Consider the following 12,837-nt stretch of genomic DNA (forward strand, 5'->3'; position numbering starts at 1 on the left):
CATAACTACCCCCGACAAACCTGACAAGCTACTAAGTCTCATCCCTTTACAGTAGAGATCCCTAGGTGCAAGAAAGCCTTTTACTCCAATAGTTTCTTCCCCAGAACTGTGGGTCTTTGGAACTCCCTTCCGGGATTCTGCTTTCCCAACTGCAATGATATGCAGAAGTTCAAGTGTAATGTTAACAAACATCTTTCTACTCTTCTCCCTTCATAATGACCCCGCTAATTAATTCCCTAATAGTAGCCCCCTGCTTCAAAGTGGCACTGTGCCTTGTTTGGGGTGAAAATTGAATAAAAAAAAAAAAATAAAAAAAAAAAAAACATAAAATGCTGAAATAATTCAATTTGTTATAAAACTTTGAATTATTTTACTATTAGGTCATTCCATGTCAAAACACCAGCAAAAAGTTCAAATCTGCACCCACCGACACCAAATTATTTGAAATTTGGCACAAATATTCCCGTTATGAGTTAGGAAAATTTGCCCAATTATTTTGTCCTAAACCTTACCATTCGGATTTTAGGGAGGTCTAAAATTTGTTTGGGGTGAAAATTGAATAAAATTATAAAAAAAAAATTAAAAAATATGAATGAGGATGGAATTTTTATCTATAAAATGTTATATAAAGGAAACTCTCCTGTCAAATAGCTTGTATGTCGCATAAAAATAAAACATGTCGGATGTATAGGCTTTACAGGAATATTATGTCCGAGGTTTTGAACGTAGGTCACAGTACTTTAAGATTAATAGATTTTATATCCCCAGTCTCTGATTTAGTTATACCATGGTGGCTGTAAAAATAAAATATTTAAGCAAATAATAAAGCATTTGTTCGATAGCATTCACTTATTTATATAAAGCTAATCAAAGTAGATTAATAGAGGAAATTCAAACTATATCAGTAATGCATAGAAAAACGGTAAGATATTTTATATTGATCTAATGCATCCTGCGATATAACATAGAGAGAAGTTGAATGCCTACTAGGCACTAGTTTCTCTGTATGGGGTTTGTCATGACAAACTGTCAGGAGAATAACTGTCCTTACAAATAAACCCTGACTAAATATTCAAAATAAAAGATTTGCAACCCAAATAATCTCTTCTCGTTAGGGTTAGGGTTAACCAACATTGGCTTTTATGAGACATGGTGTACCCTTTTCAAGTGATATTACCTTACGTAATAACACGAAGTTGGATACTCCACCAGACAAGATAAATTATTTTCCTTGAACTCAGTGAGACTGAGAAACAAAAAAGAAAGGTACACTATAACATTAAATGGTCAATTGAGGAGAGGAAAGTTATCGTAATATGTACTGCATAGTTGTTGCTGTCCCACCACGCTTTAGCCAACTTTGAAGCAGTGGTTGCTGAGAATACAGTTAGGAGATTCAGAGTTCCGATCCTGTCGCGGAAGGCCAGAGAAATGGTTGGTCGAAACGCGGTGAAACAACAACTAAAAGATGAGGATAATAGTGTGCTATTAATAAATTAATTAATAAATAAATAAATAAATAAATGAATAAATAAATAAATAAACAAATGAATAAATAAATGAATAAATGAATAAATAAATAAACGAAGAAATAAATAAATGAACGAATGAATAAATAAATTAATAAATAAATACACGAATAAATAAATTAATAAATAAATAAACAAATAAATAAATAAATGAATAAATAAATAAACAAATGAATAAATAAATGAATAAATAAACAAATGAATAAATAAATGAATAAATACATAAACAAATGAATAAATAAATAAATAAATGAATAAATAAATGAATTAATAAATAAAAAAGAATAAATAAATGAATAAATAAAAAATAGAATATATAAATGAATAAATAAATGGATAAATAAATAAACGAATAAATAAATAAATGCATAAATGAATAAATAAATAAATAAATGAATACATAAATAAATGAATCAATAAATAAATTAATGAATAAATAAATAAATGAATGAATTAAATGAATAAATAAATAAATAAATGAATAAATAAAGGAATAAATAAATCAATAAATAAATTAATGAATAAATAAATGAATAAATAAATGAATAAATAAAGGAATAAATAAATTAATAAATTAATAAATTAATAAATGAATGAATAAATAAATAAATGAATGAATAAAAGAATAAATGAATAAATAAATGAATGAATTTTTTTTTATTACATAGGACTCACCACATTATCAAGGCCAAGAGGCCACTCAAGGATAAAGGTTAAAGAGTATACAGTAGAAATTGGACAATATAGTAATCATTAGTAATGAAAATTTGGTAAATTTGATAACTTATATGGAACGGCTCATCAAGAACTTATTTACGTTAGACTTGAAGACAACCATATTGTAGTCAGCCGGAAAGCAGGAAAACGGAAGACAATTCCACAGGCGTGCAGTTCTAAGAAAGAAGCTTTGTTCATGGAATCTACGTTTAGGTTTAGGCACAGATAAAGAGTGGGGGGAATTATTGATAGTGTTTACAGCTAGACGAGTGTTTCTTGTGAAAGTTTGGCGAGGGGGGACCATAGATTGAAGCTCAGTCGAACACTTTTCATGAAAATAACGATACATCAGAGACAAACTTGCAACATCTCTTCTGTGAGATAGAGGTTGCAAGGAAGAGAAAAGGACATCTCCTACGAGGCTACAAAGTCTATTTTGAACTTTATCAAGGCAGGACAAGTCCTTTCTAGCAGCTCCTGCCCAGATGTGGCAACAGTATTCCATCCTTGGACGTACCTGGCTCTTATATGAATGAATAACAGAATAAATAAATAAAACGAATAAATAAATTAATAAATAAATGAATAAATTAATGAATAAATTAATAAATGAATGAATAAATGAATTAATGTATAAAGTAATAAATAAATAAATGAATAAACACACACACACATACACACACACACACACACACACACATACATACACACACACACACGCTGTTTTTACATTGTTCATAAATAAATGTATTCTTTGTATATATTGTAACTCGGCACTTTTGTTGTCTCATTTTTAGGTCAGAATTTTGAACACGTAAATATCCTCCACATCAGGGTCACTATTGTTACGAGCCAGTTAATTAGAGACATTCAAACAAGAAAACCATCGACTACTTACGTGTATATTTTGCCATCGTACTAAATGAAGGTGATTCCATTGGACAGAATTGGATTCGAACTTGGCATACTTTTAACGCGAAAAAAAAAACAAAATAATTAGGACACTGAAAACATACACAGTAAAACAATACGTTGTCAACGGGTCAAAGTTGATTTATTTGTAAAAAGATTGCAACAGTATAGTTGTAATACAGAATAGTTGCAAAACATCCTCATCCTTCGCATATTAAATAATAATTTCTAAATAATAACGTTAATATTTCAGTGCGCAGGTCAAATTCTGCAAAAAGTAGCGATTTGTGTTTATTTGTTTACACTGTTATGGGTTTATGTTTCTGTACGCATGTGCAACCGGAAGTCTTAAACCGGATGTTGGGTTACAACACTCGTTAAAAGGTCATTTGAGTTTTATATATATACTAGCAGGGCTACCCGGCGTTGCTCGGGACCGTATAAACAATGAAAAAACAAAAGCAGATATTGAACATATGTTTTATTCTTAGGGGAGAGGAATCTTTCATCTCAAGTTTTAGCGTTACAAACAAACATTTGTCTTTTATATATATAGATAAGGACAGGTTTTTTTGGGGCCCCCCTCGAAGATAACTGATCAGTTGACGAACTTCTAATGGTCCGTTTGATGTGAAATTTCGATATTTGTCATCCGGGTGATGGGGCTTCGATATGATACCAAATTTGTCAAGTTTGGTTCCGTCTTTCAAAAGTTTTAGCGTTACAAACAAACATACATACATACACACAGACGTTTGGCTTTTATATATATAGAAGATATATATATGACCACACATGGAATATTTTTGCTTTGTTCATGCTTATACGATTCCAAGTTTTGTCTACGTAAAATGAATTTGTGTGTGTGTATATATATATATATATATATATATATATATATATATATATATATGGAATCGTTTTGCTTTGTTTATGCAGCTTACATGATGTCAAGTTTTGTCTATGTAAAATGAATTGATATTTGTCATCCGGGTGATGGGGCTTCGATATGATACCAAATTTGTCAAGTTTGGTTCCGTCTTTCAAAAGTTTTAGCGTTACAAACAAACATACATACATACACACAGACGTTTGGCTTTTATATATATAGAAGATATATATATGACCACACATGGAATATTTTTGCTTTGTTCATGCTTATACGATTCCAAGTTTTGTCTACGTAAAATGAATTTGTGTGTGTATATATATATATATATATATATATATATATATATGGAATCGTTTTGCTTTGTTTATGCAGCTTACATGATGTCAAGTTTTGTCTATGTAAAATGAATTGTATATATATATATATATATATATATATATATATATATACTAGCAGGCATATGAATATATTAAAAAGTGTGCATATGTACGGTAATGCATTTCTATATAATACATGTTTAGACCCAAAATTGGCGGAGAAATTTGGTAGAGCTTGCAAAGGTGAACTCTTTCAATTCTGACCTCTTGGCAGCGAAATGAATTTGTGTGTGTATATATATATATATATATATATATATATATATATATATATATATATATGGAATATTTTTGCTTTGTTTATGCAGCTTACACGATGTCAAGTTTTGTCTATGTAAAATGAATATATATATATATATATATATATATATATATATATATATATATATAGTCTTTGAAGTTTTTAACCTTTAAAACTATACAAAAAAATATTTTTTTTCATTCCTTAGTCAGTAAGTCATTTAATCACCTGCAATCACTGCATCAACTCGCTCTCGAATTTACTATAATACTAATATTTTATTTTTCAAGGGATCATCAGTTGTTTACCATGAAACACTGTTTCGGGGATTTAAAAACAAAACAGTATGTTACATCATGGCCTCCCAGCAGTGTTGATCAAACACCACCACCCTTAATCTTAGGAAGAAGACATGTTACAAACATTTGATCCAATTTCCTATTCTTAATTGCAATTACAAACCTTTTCATACTATAAAAATGAATTTCTTACCTGTGCGATTCATCAATTTCCACATTTAAAATGGATATATTTTTTCATTTATCAGTCTTGTATTTATAAGATTAGGATTAATCCATTTAACTACTTATCACCCCCCACTATAATTAGTAGTTAGTATATTTACATTGTTATTTATTTAAAATTAGATATATAAAGGTTAAAAATATGTTTACGTATATACATTTTTTTTTATATATATATAAATTTATTATATGTAATTATAAATACATTTTATACATTGCTAATATAGTTTTGGATTTCCTTTATTAATATAGTCTGATTTATCACGATTCAATATACATATATATATATATATATATATATATATATATACTAGCAGGCTTAAGTGTATGACTCAATTCTCCATAAATAATATTGGTCATGGACAATCGAATGAACTGTCTAAAACACTATTAACAAATTTATCAGAACTTTACCTGCTCACACACATTTAAACAACAAAATTTCCAGTTCATGCATGTTCATATATGTACACACACACACACATACATACACATACATACACACCCGCGCACATACACACACACACACATACACACCCGCACACATACACACACACACCCGCACACACACACACACACCTGCACGCACATACACACACGCTGTTTCTACATTGTTCAAAAATAAATGTATTCTTTGTATATATTGTAACTCGGCACTTTTGTTGTCTCATTTTTAGGTCAGAGTTTCGAACACGTAAATATCCTCTACATCAGGGTCACCATTGTTACGAAGCAGTTAGGTCTATTTTCTGGAAGGTCGGTAAGAAAGGGATATCCATAACTGTATGATGGTATGATTCTATGCCCTAACACTGATGCCAATGGTTTCGACGTCTCTTCTGAGAGCTCCAATGAAGATGAAGTAGTCCAGCCAATTCTCCTTCATAGGAGTGTCCGCAACAAATGATCAGGTCCACCATGCCACATGTGTGGTCTGGAGACCAGGGGGGGGGGGGGTATAGAGTTGAATGTAATAATCAAAGAAGAAAGTGGGTGTGCGCATTGTGTGGTTATATAACTTACCTTCGGATGGGATCTGAGAGAGAGAGAAATTAAAGATGGCAGCCATGGATTTATAAGGTGTAGTCTCGTAGAACCTCACGAGATTTCATCTTCCACTGCACACGTATGCAAATGGAATGGAGTCAGTTTTCTAATAAAATGCGTGTTGTCAGAGGTGGTTGGGAGGGGAGTGTAGAATTGAATGGAATAATCAAAGAAGAAAGTGCCCGCATATGCGTATTGCGTGGTTATACAACTGTGGTTAGAAGCTAAGAAAAAACAAGTCTTGCCATGGGTGCTCAGCGAGTGAGTTCAGGCCGAGAAAAGGAAAAACAAAGATGGCGGCCAGCATTTTATTATGTGCGTTCTCGACACTACAAAACCAGCTTCATTTTTTGGTGCTGGGTGATTCCAGATCGGGCAGGAGAGTACGCACAACAGGAGTGGAGATACTTTCTGAAATTATAATCCTTTTTGTGTGCTTGAGGTGAACCTCCCCCCCCCCCAATTACGATTTGGATGGGATCTGAGAGAGAGAGAAATTAAAGATGGCAGCCATGGATTTATAAGGTGTAGTTTCGTAGAACCTCACGAGATCTCATCTTCCACTACACATATATGCAAACGGAATGGGGTCAGTTTTCTAATAAAATGCGTGTTGTCAGAGGTGGTTGGGAGAACACGTGCTGAAGGTTGAGAGAAAAAGTTGACAGTGACGAATTCTAGTTGAACTTTTGCTTATTGTATTTATTTTCTTTTGTTTTGCTGTTTACCATTAAACTGCAGTAACCAATCTTGTATATGCTAGATATATGTTTGTACGACTTTGGATAAAAAGGAACAACATTGAGGAAAGTATATTTAACGGAGAGACATCAAAGCCGAGATATATATTTCCAAGTATTTCTAAAGATTTTTTCTTCATTAGGCCAGTAGCTCCTATCACAACTGGTATGTGTATTTTTTTTTTTTTCAGAGACCATATTTTTTAAATCATTTTTTTAGGTCCTGATATTTTGCTATTTTTTCGCGTTCAGCTCTATTAAGGCCATAATTATTTGGGATGGTGACATCAATAATGAGCACAGGTCTTTTGGGCTTATTCCATATTGAAATGTATGGTTTAATAACCTTGTCTATTATGTATCGGCCCAACTGTATCTGTCTGGTCTTCGTTGAGATAATTAAATTATGTAGAAAACATATAAATCATTCCTCAGCTCTGTTCAAAATAAGTGTTCTTTTGCAATAAAAAACCATGAATTCTTGATATTTGGATCTAATGTTATGTAGTCGAACACAAGAAAGTATTTGTTAATTATTTATCTATCTGTCAATCTATCTATTTATCTATGGGTATTATTGATATATCTATCGATCTAGTTATCTATCTATTTCTGTGTCTATCCGTCTCAATCTACCTATCTAACTGGAGATAAACAAGAGATGAATATGAAGAATGTTGATAAAAGCTGTCAAAATATGACAAAGCTATATCATGGACAAGTGTCACTGGAAGCATCTGATCAGCTGACTGAAGTACATGTGGGTCACATGGTTCTAGCTAGCTGAGAAGAATCATTGGAGTTGGAACTTAGAATTGGAACGGAGCGGTTGGGTTTAATGGTCGTCTCCCCCACCTCTTGGGAGGGGGATGACATGCCTCAAAAATGGAAACTAATAGAATTAACCAACACGGTAAAAAAAATTCACGTTTCATATTCATCTGCGTCGACATTCTGGAAAGTGGAATAAAGATAATATAAAATACAATCAGCGTTTTTGGAGTGAACGCATATTCGTCTAAACACGTTCCAGCTTCCCCTCTAAGAACAAAATGAATTCCAGATGGACCAAAATCAAGGACGTAGTGAAAATAAGGTATGTCAAAAATACCTCCGATGCTTATGACGTTCAAGCAATAGGTATTGGATATAAATTAATAAACGTTATGTAGTAGGTAAAGTAGTTATCTGTCTGTCAATATATCTATTTATCTATGTGTATTATCAATATATCTATCGATCTAGTTATCTATTTCTCTATCTATCCATCTCTATCTAACTGGAGAGATAAACAAGAGATGAATATAAAGAATGTTGATAAAAACTGTCAAAATATGATAAAACCATATCATAGACAAGTTTAGTCTATGGAGCTTTCTTTATGATTCTTATAGTCTATCCAGGAAATACTTGGTTGGTTACTAGTTGCCCCGTTCATAGTGTTTTGTCAAGTTATCTAGTTATCTATCAATCTATCTGGAAAGATGAACAAGTGATGAATATGAAGAATTTAAAAAAAAACTGTCAAAATATGATAAAACCATATCATAGACAAGTTTAGTCTATGGAGCTTTCTTTATAGTTCTTATAGTCTATCCAGGAAATACTTGGTTGGTTACTAGTTGCCCGTTCATAGTGTTTTGTCTAGTTATCTATCAATCTATTTGGAAAGATGAACAAGTGATGAATATGAAGAATTTAAAAAAAAACTGTCAAAATATGATAAAACCATATCATAGACAAGTTTACCGGAAGTATCTGATTAGCTGACGGTGTACGTGCATGTTACCATGTGATCAGATTAGCTGGAACAAGATGAATTCCAGATGGACCAGAATCAAGGACGCATGAAAATACTTATACATTGAAAATACATGTATGAAACACACACACACATGCATATAAACACTTCATCAAATCTCCACACTAACGTAATGTACTTGCAATACCCCTTATCCCTGAGTTGCTTCCGGGCCTTGATATGTGGTGACCACTGTGTAAAAAACAAAAATTTTTACAGCTTATTTCTTCAGAAAAACATTATTTCAGATAATAAGTTAACTTTGCAGATATTTCTACTAATTGACTTGAGAGGATTTTTATTTAAAAAAGATGGCATAACAAAATGTAAACTTAAATTGCAAACAAAGAGAAAAAACTCTTTTCGACTTTCTAAAAATATTACGGCCTTCTATAAAAAAAACCTATGTTGGTCAAAATCTCATGTCACGAAAAAATCAGCAGCAAAAAAGTATAATCAACCCGTCTTTATTTCGATATTTCATACTTGTTGCAAAATCTTAGCAACAGGCAGATGTGAACCTTTATTTTTTTTTGACTCCTAAGTTTTTTTTGTTTTTAATAAAACTGTTCGTTTCTATCCACCAAGTCTTTTCTTCTCATTTTTTATTGATTTTATTCGTCTTGTACGTTGAAAATACATGTATGACACACACACCTGCATATGAGCATTTAAACGTCTACCTCTGTCCTTCTCTGGCATTGGAACATAATTAAATGAGCTTAATGTTTAATAAACAACTTTATTTGTCATCCTCGTTAGTAGCGTTAGTAGAAGAAAGGAACTGGTTAGTAGGTTCAAGTGTTCTTGTGTGAAGATAGATTTAATATATTGCCGGCTTGTTAAAATTAAAAGTATAAAACTGTTTGTTTCTATCCACCAAGTCTTTTCTTCTCATTTTTTATTGCTTTCATTCGTCTTTGTGTTGTTAACGTTTTCATACGTCAGAGTGACCTTTACAGTATCGACCAGTGACGGGAAGAATTGCCTCCCTAAAGGAAGACTAAGATAACAGAACAAAAAGGTGAACTTTATTCGCATATGTATATGCACACACACACAAGATATATCATGATCACATACATACACACATAAGAGACACACATAATATCCACTAGACGATTAAAAAAAGGCTATTAGAACACACACACACACACGTTAGAGCAAGATGCACAAACTGAAAGTCAGGAAGAATCGCATCATCAAGACCATGATAACAGAAAAAAAAGGTAGAGTGAAACATTGTTAAGTCATCAATTTTTTATTAGATTTTACATTTTTTTTTAAATTCATTTACAAATTTCTAAATTTGACTTTGTACTCTGTTCATGCAGCTTACATGATGCCAAGTTTTGTCCTTGTAAAATGAATTTTTGTGTATATATATATAGGAAATTTATTACTGTGAGGAGTCCAGAATGAGTTTGCATATTGTTTCAGCTAGGGGAAAATCCTTAAAAAGAAGGGGAAATATTCGAATAGCATCGTCAACGATGGTAGTTGGATATTTCCTCTTCTTTTTGAGGGGTTTCCCCTAGCTGAAACAATATGTAAACTCATTCTGGACTCCTCACAGTAATAAATGTCCTATATACTGCTCTGGCTACACATTGAGCACTCTAATCCGGTTTTTTTCACCACTGGTAAATATATATATATATATATATATATATATATATATATATATATATATATGGAATATTTTTGCTTTGTTTATGCAGCTTACACGATGTCAAGTTTTGTCTATGTAAAATGAATATATATATATATATATATATATATATATATATATTCATTTTACATAGACAAAACTTGACATCGTGTAAGAATGTTTTGTCTATGTAAAAATGAATATATATATATATATATATATATTCATTTTACATAGACAAAACTTGACATCGTGTAAGCTGCATAAACAAAGCAAAAATATTCCATATATATATATATATATATATAGTCTTTGACGTCTTGGCAGCGAAATTTTCGTCCCAAAACTGATTAAAAATTTGCTGCATGTCTGAATATCCTGTATTTAAAATTTTCAAATGTTTAGACCCAAAATTGGCTTAATAGTTAGCTAGAGACCGCAAAAGTCAAATCTTTTTAACTTTGACCCCCCTGGCAGCTAAATTATCGGCCAAAATTGATTAAAAAGCTTACCCTATGTGTGAATATACTTTATGTAAAATTTAAAACGTTTTGTCCTGAATTGGTGTTGTTATATATATACTAGCAGGCATATGAATATATTAAAAAGTGTGCATATGTACGGTAATGCATTTCTATATAATACATGTTTAGACCCAAAATTGGCGGAGAAATTTGGTAGAGCTTGCAAAGGTGAACTCTTCCAATTCTGACTTCTTGGCAGCGAAATGAATTTGTGTGTATATATATATATATATATATATATATATATATATATATATATATATGGAATATTTTTGCTTTGTTTATGCAGCTTACATGATGTCAAGTTTTGTCTATGTGAAATGAATTATATACATCTCTCTCTCTCTCTCTCTCTATATATATATATATATATATATATATATATATATATACTAGCAGGCTTTACTCGGGTCCTATGTACTGTTCATGACTTTATATGCATATGAATATAGTAAAAAAGTGTGCATATGTACGGTAATGCATTTCTATATATATATATGTGCGTGTGTATGAAAAGGAAAATCTAAATAAATGGTAATCATCGTTTCAGCCCTATTTCATTGGCCATCATCAAGATTGAGTCAAATAATGTGCGTGTAGGGAGGTTAGGTTATTCTATTTGATAGAATAATCCAATGCACACATACAACAATATAATAGAATAACCCAACACACACATACAACAATGTAATAGAATAACCCAACGCATATATACAAAAACATAATAGAATAACCCAATGCATATACACAAAACATAACAGAATAACCCAACGGATATATACAATAATATAAGAGAATAACCCAATGCACACATACAATAACATAATAGAATAACCCAACGCACACATACAATAATATAATACAATAACCCAACACACAAATGCAATAACATAATAGAATAACCCAACGCACATATTACAATAACATAATAGAATAACCCAACGCACAAATGCAATAACATAATAGAATAACCCAACGCACAATTGCAATAACATAATAGAATAACCAAACGCACAAATGCAATAACATAATAGAATAACCCAACACACACGTACAATAACACAATAGAATAATCCAACGCACACATACAATAACATAATAGAATAACCCAACACACAAGTACAACAATATAATAGAATAACCCAACGCACACATACAATAACACAATAGAATAACCCAACACATACATACAATAATATAAGAGAATAACCCAATGCACACATACAATAATATAATACAATAACCCAACGCACACATACAACAATATAATAGAATAAGCCAATGCACACATACAATAATATAATAGAATAACCCAATGCACACATACAATAATATAAACGAATATCCCAATGCACACATACAATAATATAATAGAATAACCTAACGCACACATACAATAATAGAATAACCCAATGCACACATACAATAATATAATACAATAACCCAATGCACACATACAATAATATAATACAATAACCCAACGCACAAATACAATAATATAATACAATAACCCAACGCACACATACAATAATATAATACAATAACCCAACGCACACATACAATAATATAATACAATAACCCAATGCACACATACAACAATATAATAGAATAACCCAACGCACACATAAAATAATATAATACAATAACCCAACGCACACATACAATAATATAATACAATAACCCAACGCACACATACAACAATATAATAGAATAACCCAATGCACACATACAATAATATAATAGAATAACCCAACGCACACATACAATAATATAATAGAATAACCCAATGCACACATACAACAATATAATAGAATAACCCAACGCACACATACAATAATATAATACAATAACCCAACGCACACATACAACAATATAATAGAAT

Source organism: Euprymna scolopes, chromosome 46 (assembly GCF_053919585.1).
Source record: "Euprymna scolopes isolate OS-2025 chromosome 46, ASM5391958v1, whole genome shotgun sequence".
Taxonomy (NCBI): Eukaryota; Metazoa; Mollusca; class Cephalopoda; order Sepiida; family Sepiolidae; genus Euprymna; species Euprymna scolopes.